This window comes from Schistocerca cancellata, chromosome 2 (genome assembly GCF_023864275.1).
Source record: "Schistocerca cancellata isolate TAMUIC-IGC-003103 chromosome 2, iqSchCanc2.1, whole genome shotgun sequence".
Classification (NCBI taxonomy): domain Eukaryota; kingdom Metazoa; phylum Arthropoda; class Insecta; order Orthoptera; family Acrididae; genus Schistocerca; species Schistocerca cancellata.
In genome coordinates this window covers 961,986,653-962,000,378 of record NC_064627.1, presented here as the reverse complement: position 1 = coordinate 962,000,378, position 13,726 = coordinate 961,986,653, and the positions used below count along the sequence as shown (strand labels likewise).

At 43.0% G+C, this 13,726-nt stretch overlaps 1 protein-coding gene across 1 annotated transcript in view; it reads left to right on the top strand.

Annotated features, from left to right (window-relative positions):
• The window catches only part of LOC126160151 (secretin receptor-like), a 166,406-nt gene that overhangs the window by 19,782 nt on the left and 132,898 nt on the right, over positions 1–13,726 (top strand). The gene's annotated exons all lie outside the window — the stretch shown is intronic.

The following is a 13,726-nucleotide window of genomic DNA, read 5'->3' as shown; positions in this document are numbered from 1 at the left end:
GGTAGGGCAGAGGGTGTGTTACTGTGAGCAGTTCAATGACCGGGTTGTTCGAATCAGAATCGACAGCAGACCAACACCGACAACGATAGTCGGAAGCTGAAGATGAACAGATAGAGAAAGTGTATGAGGATATTGAAAGGGTAATGCAGTATGTAAAGGGGGACGAAAATCTAATAGTCATGGGCGACTGGAATGCAGTTGTAGGGGAAGAAGTAGAAGAAAAGGTTACAGGAGAATATGGGCGTGGGACAAGGAATGAAAGAGGAGAAAGGCTAATTGAGTTCTGTAACAAGTTTCAGCTAGTAATAGCGAATACCCTGTTCAAGAATCACAAGAGGAGGAGGTACACTTGGAAAAGGCCGGGAGATACGGGGAGATTTCAATTAGATTACATCATGGTCAGACAGAGATTCCGAAATCAGATACTGGATTGTAAGACGTACCCAGGAGCAGATATAGACTCAGATCACAATATAGTTGTGATGAAGAGTAGGCTGAAGTTCAAGACATTAGTCAGGAAGGATAAAAACGCAAAGAAGCGGGATACGGAAGTACTAAGGAATGACGAGATACGTTTGAAGTTCTCTAACGCTATAGGTACAGCAATAAGGAATAGCGCAGTAGGCAGTACAGTTGAAGAGGAATGGACATCTCTAAAAAGGGCCATCACAGAAGTTGGGAAGGAAAAGATAGGTACAAAGAAGGTAGCTGCGAAGAAACCATGGGTAACAGAAGAAATACTTTAGTTGATTGATGAAAGGAGGAAGTACAAACATGTTCCGGGAAAATCAGGAATACAGAAATACAAGTCGCTGAGGAATGAAATAAATAGGAAGTGCAGGGAAGCTAAGACGAAATGGCTGCAAAAAAAAATGTGAAGACATCGAAAAAGATATGATTGTCGGAAGGACAGACTCAGCATACAGGAAAGTCAAAACAACCTTTGGTGAGTGTCTCGGTCGGGCACACAGTTTTAATCTGCCAGGAAGTTTCATATCAGCGCACACTCAGCTGCAGAGTGAAATTTTCATTCTGGAAACATCCCCCAGGCTGTGGCTAAGCCATGTCTCCGCAATATCCTTTCTTTCAGGAGTGCTAGTTCTGCAAGTTTCGCAGGAGAGCTTCTGTAAAGTTTGGAAGGTAGGAGACGAGATACTGGCAGAAGTAAAGCTGTGAGTACCGGACGTGAGTCGTGCTTCGGTAGCTCAGTTGGTAGAGCACTTGCCCGCGAAAGGCAAAGTTCCCGATTTCGAGTCTCGGTCGGGCACACAGTTTTAATCTGCCAGGAAGCTTCATATCAGCGCACACTCCGCTGCAAAGTGCAAATTTCATTCTGGAAACATCCCCCAGCCTGTGGCTAAGCCATGTCTCCGCAATATCCTTTCTTTCAGGAGTGCTAGTTCTGCAAGTTTCGCAGGAGAGCTTCTGTAAAGTTTGGAAGGTAGGAGACGAGATACTGGCAGAAGTAAAGCTGTGAGTACCGGACGTGAGTCGTGCTTCGGTAGCTCAGTTGGTAGAGCACTTGCCCGCGAAAGGCTAAGGTCCCGATTTCGAGTCTCGGTTGGGCACACAGTTTTAATCTGCCAGGAAGTTTCATATAAGCGCACACTCCGCTGCAGAGTGAAAATTTCATTCTGGAAACCTTTGGTGACATTAAAAGCAACGGTGGTAACATTAAGAGTGCAACGGGAATTCCACTGTTAAATGCTGAGGAGAGAGCAGATAGGTGGAAAGAATAAATTGAAAGCCTCTATGAGGGTGAAGATTTGTCTGATGTGATAGAAGAAGAAACAGGAGTCGATTTAGAAGAGATAGGGGATCCAGTATTAGAATCGGAATTTAAAAGTGTTTTGGAGGACTTACGGTCAAATAAGGCAGAAGGGATAGATAACATTCCATCAGAATTTCTAAAATCATTGGGGGAAGTGGCAACAAAACGACTATTCACGTTAGTGTGCAGAATATATGAGTCTGGCGATATACCGTCTGACTTTCGGAAAAGCATCATCCACACACTTCCGAAGACGGCAAGAGCTAACAAGTGCGACAATTATCGCACAATCAGCTTAACAGCTTATGCATCGAAGCTGCTTACAAGAATAATATACAGAAGAATGGAAAAGAAAATTGAGAATGCACTAGGTAACGATCAGTTTGGCTTTAGGAAAAGTAAAAGGACGAGAGAGGTAATTCTGACGTTACGGCTAATAATGGAAGCAAGGCTAAAGAAAAATCAAGACACTTTCATAGGATTTGTCGACCTGGAAAAAGCATTCGACAATATAAAATGGTGCAAGCTGTTCGAGATTCTGAAAAAAGTAGGGGTAAGCTATAGGGAGAGACGGGTCATATACAATATGTACAACAACCAAGAGGGAATAATAAGAGTGGACGATCTAGATCGAAGTGCTCGTATTAAGAAGGGTGTAAGACAAGGCTGTAGCCTTTCGCCCCTACTCTTCAATCTGTACATCGAGGAAGCAATGATGGAAATAAAAGAAAGGTTCAGGAGTGGAATTAAAATACAAGGTGAAAGGATATCAATGAAACGATTCGCTGATGACATTGCTATCCTGAGTGAACGTGAAGAAGAATTAAATGATCTGCTGAACGGAATGAACAGTCTAATGAGTACACAGTATGGTTTGAGAGTAATTCGGAGAAAGACGAAGATAATGAGAAGTAGTAGAAATGAGAACAGCGAGAAACTTAACATCAGGATTGATGGTCACGAAGTCAATGAAGTAAAGGAACTCTGCTACCTAGGCAGTAAAATAACCAATGACGGACGGAGCAAGGAGGACATCAAAAGCAGACTCGCTATGGCAAAAAGGCATTTCTGGCCAAGAGAAGTCTATTAATATCAAATACCGGCCTTAATTTGAGGAAGAAATTTCTGAGGATGTACGTCTGGAGTGCAGCATTGTATGGTAGTGAAACATGGACTGTGGGAAAACCGGAACAGAAGAGAATCGAAGCATTTGAGATGTGGTGCTATAGACGAAAGTTGAAAATTAGGTGGACTGATAAGGTAAGGAATGAGGAGGTTCTACGCAGAATCGGAGAGGAAAGGAATATGTGGAAAACACTGATAAGGAAAAGGGACAGGATGATAGGACATCTGCTAAGACATGAAGGAATGACTTCAATGGTACTAGAGGGAGCTGTAGAGGGCAAAAACTGTAGAGCAAGACAGAGATTGGAATACATCAAGCAAATAACTGAGGACGTAGGTTGCAAGTGCTACTCTGAGATGAAGAGGTTAGCACAGGAAAGGAATTCGTGGCGGGCCGCATCAAACCAGTCAGTAGAGTGATGACCAAAAAAAAAAAAAAGAGGTGACGGCATGGTTCGAGTGTGGCGCAGGTTCCAATCCATAGACCCAAGTTGTCCTCAAGGATCTGTGCGTGCTAGCTGGTGGTGGTTCTGTGAAGCTGCTGGCTGAACCGATCATTGACTGGAAATGGTTATGTTCTGTTGCGTGGAGACCATTTGCATAGAATCATGGACTTCATGTTCCCAGACAAAGAGGGCATTTTTATAATTACCAATGCGCTATGTCACCAGGGCACAATCGTTCACCACTGGTTTGAAGAACATACTAGACAATTCTAGCGAATAATTTGGTCACACATCGAACGTTTAAGGCACATAACCGAGATTTAAATTCGTGCATAACATCCTGCATCTTTCGCAGTTTCGGAAGGCTTTAGATGCCGCGTGATTCAATATTTCTGGAGGGGACTTTCAGCGAATTGTTGAGTCCATGCTACATCGAGTTGCTTCACTACACCGCGCAAAAGGAGTTCCGATACAGTATTAGGAGCATCACGTGACTTTGGTCTCCCCAGTGTACATCGTGGCATCTCTAACTTTTACAGGAGAAACATTCCGTTATGTGCAGTAATACATGCGATAACATTCGATTAACGACTAGTATGGAATACTGTCCAAGAGGAAGAACAGAATATATTATATGTAAACAAGATGTTTACATATAACATCTTGTGGTATTAAACTTACATGTTAGTGACTGGGAGGCTATTTCGCCACATTATGGAGAGACCCCAGAGCGAATCTAGAACTGAATCATGCTACCAATGTTGTTATCAGTCACGCTCCCAAATAAATGGTTCAAATGGCTCTGAGCACTATGGGCTAGAACTTAGAACTACTCCAACATAATTAAACCCGAGGCAGGATTCGAACCTGCGACCGTAGCGGTCGCGCGGTTCCACTGTAGCGCCTAGAACCGCTCGCGCTCGGCCACTTCGGCCGGCCCCAAATAAATGCATGGGTAGCTAATGTCGGTGCCTGTCTCACTGTGTTGCATGAAGTGCAAACCTGACTGTATTTAGCCGTCCATCGACAGTTAAATTTTGAAAGTTGTGCTTTCTACATAGGGATGCTACTACCCACTTTGCCAAAAGGCATTATGCTACGCAGTGGGTTGGAAGAGTATGATCTCTTACTTGACATTCTACAATTCCTGACTCGAATCCATAGGCCTACTCCTTTGCTATGACGTGAAGCATCATGAGTTCCGAAACTGTCTGAAGAAGTTATTTAGCTTTGAACACTGTAGCAATTTTGAGTTCTCTTTGTCGAAAGCCATTGTGTAAATAGTAAAGTGTAATAAACGTAATTGTGTGAAGTGCACTGATGCTACGGTTGTTATTAGTAATGAAGAGATGAAAGGAGCTGAAGGTGGAAGGCTATGATGGTGGCATGGTACCAGGCAAGTGACGTGGTGCGGAGCAAGCTCCCACAACTCATCTTGGCATTCGACAACAGAGTCAAGCATTCCGTCTTGGGGAAGCATGCAGCACAACATGCCTATTTATGACAAGCATACAATGTATCTATTTTAGTAGGAAATAGCACGTAAAACATATATATATATATATACACACACACACACACATATATATATATATATATATATATATATATATATATATATATATATATATATATGATGTGATGGTCCCCGCTTATCTGTTGCTATAAGACTTCGTTATTTCGTTTATTTATTGTTAGCTGGGGTGGAGGCCTATCACTCTATCCAGCAATTCTTTGATTTTTTTTTCAATTTCTGTTGCAGCCTTGCTGGTGTACCAACAAGAATCCGATTCCCTGATTTAATTATTCACACCGTTTGATGCATTCAAGCGACTGTGTCCGTTACATTGCCTAGCTCTTGACCTTCCTTCCACGCTCCTTCTATTGTACTAAATGTTACTGGCTACAAACAGTCATATTTCCTTTTCTGTTGGCTGCATTTATTATCAGGCTATCAAGTAACGCATTCATCTCTGTCTCGGGCAATCATAATTTATTCACTTGCGCGTTCCCTGCCAGTATTGCGAATCCCCATAGAAGTGCTCTTAAATGTCGAACGCTGCCCCTGAAGCTCCGCCTAGGGCTGTAAAACGTAAATCCCCCTTAGCGCTACAAGACGGTCAGGCAAGCGAAATCCCACTTTTCCACAATGGCAAGACGCCGCGCCACTCAGCCACGGCTACTACTCGCTATGTACTGTTTTACGTGCAGAAACTTAACTTCCGATCCACACTCTGTTCACGGTAGCACCGAAAGACAAATCTTAACTCTTCATAATAAGTTAATCCCACGCTTATATAATAAATAGTAAAATGAATAATAGCTTTTACTGAATTTTCCATTACTGTTAACCCTGATACGCAGGCCAATGAGAGTAATCATGTTTCCAGCAACAAGCCACGCCACAAACGTAAATGTCTGAAAGAACGACTATGATTAGACTGACAGGTATCGATACTGTGCACTTAGTTATCTTGAGGATGCAGTTCTTCAGATGGTGATATTGTTGTGGGTTGGCAGGAGAGCCAACACCGGGTACTAGAGGAAGCCGAAAGGCACGCGTTTTAGCTCACGCAGGCTGGCGTGAGGTCTGGAACAGGACAAGGAATTTAGACTTTAGAAAAACGGACGTAGCTGGTGGAATACTTAACTTTAATCCATTAATGATGAGCGTCGCTCTTGACGGTACATGATTACAGTATCGATAGTAACTGGTAATGGCGCCTTGCTAGGTCGTAGCAAATGACGTAGCTGAAGGCTATGCTAACTATCGTCTCGGCAAATGAGAGCGTATTTTGTCAGTGAACCATCGCTAGCAAAGTCGGTTGTACAACTGGGGCGAGTGCTAGGAAGTCTCTCTAGACCTGCCGTGTGGCGGCGCTCGGTCTGCAATCACTGATAGTGGCGACACGCGGGTCCGACGTATACTAACGGACAGCGGCCGATTTAAAGGCTACCACCTAGCAAGTGTGGTGTCTGGCGGTGACACCACAGATATCAGACCAGGCTCTCCTTGCTCCTGTCTTGCACCCCACTGCCACGAAAGTAGTAAATCCTACCTTTTGGATTATTCCAAACTTTCATAAAGAAAATCATTAGTTCAATAAACCCATTCCGAACACTAGAGTCCCTTAAGTTAACAAAAACAGTTCTCTACCATGGTGCTACACCGTTAATGGACACTATTAGACGATGATCCAGCAAGCGTAAGCACTTGCTGTCTGCTTCCCAGTACACTGGCATTAAAGCGCCGACATTTTACAGGTAAGATTCTCCCATATGTATCCTAGACGTCACGAGCAGATTTATCTCGTGATTCTGACTGTAGTCTCATAACCCACCAGTTGAAATCTTGACGACGATGTCACCTGGAGACAGCACGCCGGACTACGTAGTCGAAAGCCGAGATGAATTGTGGCAGCCTACTGAAGAATCCGCTCCGCACCAGTCTCTCGCCTCATATCACGCCACCACCACAGTGATCCATCCGCCTCTATCTCCCTTCATCTTTCCATTACTAATGACAACCGTAGCATTGCTTCCTCCACGCCTTCCTCGCCAAGAAATGGATCCATTTCATATTTTAACCTATCCCTGGGTCCCTGCACATTTAGAGCTTAGAATATTTTGTAAATAGATACCATTTCCCTCGACTTCCGTCCTAAATCTCACCTCATAATCAGTTATTACATGCTACAAAAATGTAAGAATTAAATTTGTCTTGCTACCTCTCCACAAATAAAAGGCTCATTTCTTGTGGCCACGGACTTTCAATTGTCGCTGCCATGGTTCACGATGCAAAAGCTACTACGGCTTCCATCTTCAGCCCCTTGATTCTGTATTGCACTCCTTTAGTAAATTTTAAGAAAAATTTTCCTAGCCACGCCGCTATACTGCTCCAAAATTCCTTCATATTATTACGAAAGAATGGCGAGAAGAAAAGTATTTAAGCTCAGTAGCTAGCTTTGCTCAACACGATTCTCCCGACAATGCATCTTTCAAAATTACTAACTTTTTGAATACTATAAATATTTACATAGTTAGTTCCTTTTACGAAAAAATTATTGAAATCAATGAGTTAGTTAAATTCAAGAAGGAAACTGTAATTCAGCTCAGAAAACACATTTGGGTATCAATTGGACCCACAAAATGAAGGTAAATTTGGGCGTGCATTAATCACAGAATATTAAGTCGCCCCAAAAAATGCAAGAAATATGATCATGAATAAAATGCAAAAGTGACTATTGGCATTAATTATGCTCAACAATTACAAGTATCAAGTACAAAAAATGAAATAAAAAATCTCCTCTTGATCTGGAGTGACTCACAACATAAACATACAACAATCTGGATTCCCCAGTGTTCTATACGTCCAGACCGTTACCTACATACACATCGGTATTATTGAACTGTCACAGTCACTGACACTTTCTACATATTTACAATCTTCGGTGTGGGAAAGTTACTTCCGCAGTCATTGACCTACATAACATAACATAACCTGTCATGGTTGGGCTGCTTGACAATCTACATTTATTTTTTATTCTCAGTTACAACTGAAGTGAAGCCTACACCTTCATTTCTACAAGCATACAAATTAGTTATTTGCTCTTGCCAACGATTGTAATCCAACAGGAAATATTAATACTGTCTCCTTGATTCGTGATTACGAATCCATAGTGGAAAAACGTGGAGGCATTGTAGTCCATCTGTTAGTGATTTGACTATCATGACAGCGATAAGATTAAGTCTCAACTGCCTATTCTAATTACTCCATATCTGGTAGGGGTAGTTATTCAAGACTCTCTTTTCCACGTGTCGAACCAGTCAGTACTTTCTTAGGACCAATGTCAGTTTCTATTATCTATTTTGCCCCAGTTCTCACGTTTCAGCAGAGGCTGTCCTTTCTATCCAGTTTCTATATGTTCATCTTATTTATTGATCTTTACATTATATTATTTGAAATCTACGATATTCCGCTTTTTTTGATCTTCGACAAACCAAACATTTAAGTGCGGAATTCTTGCGATCTTCTGTAGCCTTTGATAGATGTTAAAGGATTTTGATATCTCCGAATTGATCATTTTAAGTGTTTCATGTGTCTATACCAGAAACAAGTCTATTGACCCCATTAACTCACTTATCATATCACTATTTATATATTCTTACCTTTTCCTCGCTATTCGTCACTAATTTTCTCTTCTATATTCAGCTCACTACTTCTTCTGTTGAATTAGGAGGGTTCAAATGGCTCTGAGCACTATGGGACTCAACTTCTGAGGTCATCAGTCCTCTATAACTTAGAACTACTTAAACCTACCTAACCTAAGGATATTACACATATCCATGCCCCAGGCATGACTCGAACCTGCGACCGTAGCGGTCTCGCGGTTCCAGACTGTAGCGCCTAGAACCGCACGGCCACACAAGCCGGCTGCATTAGGAATTATAGCTCCAATTATAGTCCCTTGGGAATGTAAAATTAGTGCTCTCTTATACAGCTTTGTTCAATACATCTTCTATTTACAACATAAATGTTGCCCAAGTGCTATATCTGAAACTACAGGAAACACCCCATCACTCTTATACAGCATCTGCAGGGTTGGAAGCAGGATCGTAATTGAAAATTTGTGTTAAGTTCCTATGGTAACGAACTGCTGAGGACATCGGTCCCTAGTCTTGCGCACCACTTAATCTAACTTAAACTAACTTCAGCTAAGGACAACACACGCACTCATGCCCTAGGTAGGACTTGAACCTCCGACGGGGGGAATCCGCGCGAACCCTTGTAATGCGCCCCAGACCACGCGGCTACCCCACGTGGCTGGAAGCAGTATGCTAGGGCAATATATACAGGGTGAGTCATAAATGAGGAAAAATATGACGAGGACCGCATGCTGCTATGCATAACACGTGACACACCGTTGATAATTTCGTTGTCCTCGGTGTACTTTGTACGTAAAACAAAAACACCTCTTAACCGTTGAACGAGATACCGACGAGCCTCGCGAGCACGACATGTCATTCACCCATAGATACAACACATGGCACACCAATGAGCTAATGTGTACCTGCCAGCGATTGAAAGATACGGGAAAGAACAAATCCCATCGTAATGTATATAAAATTGTATCAGAACTTGTGAATCACACGTTGCCGGCGGTAACGGAGTGCACAATCCCATGTAAGTGAATATGTGTCCTGTGAGCGGAAAGAGTGGTCAATGGCGGAAGTAAAACCGCGGCGTGCATGACGTGTTTACAACACCTCTGCGCTGCTCACTCTGGGCCGGCCGGTGTGGCCGAGCGGTTCTCGGCGCTTCAGTCAGGAACCGCGTCGCCACTACCGTCGCAGGTTCGAATGCTGCCTCGGGCATGGATGTGGGTGATATCCTTAGGTTAGTTAGGTTTAAGTAGTTCTAAGTTCTAGGGGACTGATGACCTCAGATGTTAAGCCCCATAGTGCTCAGAGACTTTGAAAGGTGGCTACACTGAGCCACAGCGCCAAAGATCGCGCCAGAGAGTATTGTTCCGCCGCCTCCACTGGCAGTGATTATTGAAACGTAGCGGCAAGCAGTTCTTACCGAGAAGTTGTGGTGGACACTGCTTGTCGTGAAGTCAGAGTGAGACGTGGTAGTGGAGAGTGTTGTTCCATGTTTTATGCAGTGGTTTGATGGGAGAGATAGCAGATGTTATTCCAATGGAGATATTGTAATGATCTGAGTGCTTTTCGTCAATATATATGAAGGTAATAAATATTATGTTGTTTATTTATTTGTGTGTCCTGAATAATGTGTCATTACAGGTTCAGTCAACAAAGCATCTGGCTTGTGTTCTTGTATTAGAGTGTAATTCTGCTTTCCTTACGGAATTATAGTATTTCTAATTTTCTTTTATCACGTCAATATAATTGGTATTTAAAAATCCTTGTCTTGTTGAAGAAGAACCGTGCCAGATGTGCGTTGAGTCATACTACCACACACAGAACAGTTACTCTTGTGCTTTGGTTTCGTAGGTTTCTTAGTTGCTGGGGACTTAATTAATTAATTGTGTTAACGAAAATTTTCATTTCATTCTTTGTTGTTGTTCTATGCAGTCAGATAACGTAATAAAACTAGTCAGGGCCAGCCGTTTACGAAACAGCGTAATCGGACATACAGCCACAAAAAAAGTATTTGCATTTTATTTCAATTCAGCCCCCATGCAACCTTTTTTTTTTGTTTTGCTCGTTCTGCCCTATACTCGCCATGGCAAGTTTCAGAAACGAGTAATACGCCGACGTCCATTTCACCTATGGGCTTGCAGATGGAAGAGCTGACGCTGCAAGGCAACTGTATCACGAGAGGCTTCCTAGCCGGCGCCTTCCATCCGCAAAAACGTTTTAGCCTGTAGACAGGCGCTTGAGGGTGTATGATGCATGTGTAGCACCTTCAGGGCTTAGTGGTCGTGGCTGACCGTCGACGTACAGTGCGGATGACGAAGAAAAAGTGTTACAAACTGTTGCGGAGGTCCGAACAATAAGCACCAGTTCTCTCGCCAATGCGGTCGGAATGTCACAATCTACTGTTATACGAGTACTCCATAGAAACCATTACCATCCCTTTCTCATGCAGAAGGTACAGGCATTATTGTCGGAAGACTACCAGAGGAGGCTGGACTTCTGCACCTTTATCCTACGGCGTCAGCATTTTTCATGAACAATACTGTTCACTGACGAAGCCTATTTCAAGAAGGAGGGTATATTGAATTCGCATAATTGGCACCAGTCGGAGGAAGAAAACCCTCACAGCACAGTGATACGAGGGTACCAACAACGATGAGGTGTCAATATCTGGGGTGGTATTATTGATCACCGTCTCACAGGGCCACATGTGCTACCACAAAGGCTTACAGGAGAGCGGTATCCGCGTTTCCTGGGTGCTACATAACCGGAATTGCTGTAAGACGTTAGTCTGGCCTCTAGTATGAAACTGTGAACACGCACGATGGTGCCCCTGCTCACTTCAGCGGTACAGTGCAGCGGCACCTGGACAATGCCTTCCCTTCGAAATGGATCGGTCGTGGAGGCCCTGTAGGATGGGCAGCAAGATCGCCAGACCTGAATCCAATGGATTTCTTTTCGTCGGGCCATCTGAAATCTGTGATTTATGAAGGGGAGGTTGTTGATGTCAACACCCTTCAATGCAGAATACAACATGCCTGTGATATTACGCAAAGTGATACAGACATGTTGGATCGTGTTCAGCAATCCTTCCTGCGAAGATTGTGGCCGTCATTTCGAACAGTACTTATAAACCACCACTGCAGCTTCTGGTCAAGTGTTTCTATGTTAGTTTTGATTTGTACAGCTGTACTGTATTCGTTTGTATTAACTGCCACATACATGTGTTGTTGTATTTTGTATTCTGTATCTACGTACTCGTTTCTTAAAACTAAGTCTGGGACATAAAAACCAAATTATAAAACATGTATGTACAGTAGTGCAGCCCCTCCTCAGGTTCTTTTCCCTATGCCAACTGGCCACGATACATAATACCGGCCAGCGTGATGGGTACAAGATAGATGTGGGCGCTGTCATTGCTCGCAGTGTCACGCAGACCGTCTCTTGACGACGCACGCGTCGCCTTCTCGTGAGCGGCTAGACTACCTACAACACTCGCGTGTAGTGCCCCGTTGCCGATCTGTCCCCTTGGGCAATGTCGGCGCACAAGGACATCCAAAAGTCCACTTCAGACTTTTATCATTCAGTTTCATTTTCATTTATTGACATAGGAACATGAGGAAAACGAATTTATGTTTGTAGCTCAGTGTGTGACAATTTGCACGACGTATTTTTCCTCATTTATGTCTCACCCTGTATACTGCTTCAATGATCCATGCTGCCAGAATGAACTGCAGTCCATACACACACTACAGCTTCCCATAATCACTGAAATATCCCTTCTTGAATTTATTGAATGTCACTAAGTTTTCGCCCTCTTTAGTGGAAACTGTCTGATAAACTTCCAGTACCACGAAAGTGTGGCAATGCCCACCCTCAGATTTGAGTAAGTGTGCTTATAGATCCATTGCTAGGACCTCCATTAAGGCCAATGGACTTATTCTTTGGAAAGGCAACAATCTGATCATGTTGCTCAGTTTGACCACTGGCATATTTCACACGTTTTTTGAGATTACGGACAAGTTTATTTGTGTTCTCAAAGAGCACAACCCCATGTAATTTGTCTACACGCTTTTCTGGCCCAACCTGCCGCTAAATTAAAATATATTTCATTTATTAAATCTTCGATGTACGTCTTAGGACACGATACTAACCAGTATGCAGATCCTACTGGACTTCACTAAAACAAAACTCACTGTGAATTCTATAGATATTTCGTTACGTTCATCTCCTTCTTCTTACAGAATCATGTTTTTATGAACTTCCACACGTCACTTTTTTTTACCTCTGAGGTTTTTACAAGCTTCTTCTGTCATTTTCTCTCAACGACTTCTTTAACATGAAAGATTTTTAGACACCTGTTACTACACTCACTAGTTCCCTTCCATTCCCAGGAGCAATCTTGTCAGAACATCTGGTACTTGACTTTCTTTCACAGGAATGTACTTCACTATTTCCTGATATTATTGCAGAAACAATAAACACCATGTCAACCAGATATGCAATAGTCAACACCCTCTCAAAAATGTCAGCACCTTGTGATTGGTGAACACTATAGTTTCCTCCTTTGCTTCTCCTGGTGTAAACAACGTTCAGATGACTTACGGGTATGCAGCCAAGTAACGTCGTCGACAACCGCTGGTTTTCGACGGGAGCACATCCTGCCATTTTCATGACTAAACAGTAAAAAAAGGGGCCCTTGTAGGATCACTTTATTGGCTGTCTGACCGTCTGTCTATCCGACTTTTCGAAACTCTCTTCTCAACAAGGGGTACACCTATCATGTCTATAGTCCCTTTGCGTATAATATAAGATAGATTCTAAGTCAATGCAGTCATAATATACACACCAAAAAAAGTTTTGCATTACCTCGGTTCCGTAACCCGTACAGAAAATTGGAATAGAGATCAACATAAACATAATTTCTGCCCCTTTTATTGCTAATGAAAATCACACATTGCATGTTGTACCACCACACAGCGAGACCTTCAGAAGTGGTCGGTCAGATTTCTGTACACACCAGTACCTCTAATTCCCAGTAGCACATCCTTTTGCACTGATGCATGCCTGTATTCGTCGTGGCATACTATCCACAAGTTCAGCAAGGCGCTGTTGGTCCAGATGTCCAACTCCCCAACGGCGATTCAGCGTAGATCTCTCAGAGTGGTTCGTGGGGCACGTCGTCCATAAACAGCCCTTTTCAATCTATCCCAGAATGTTCGAT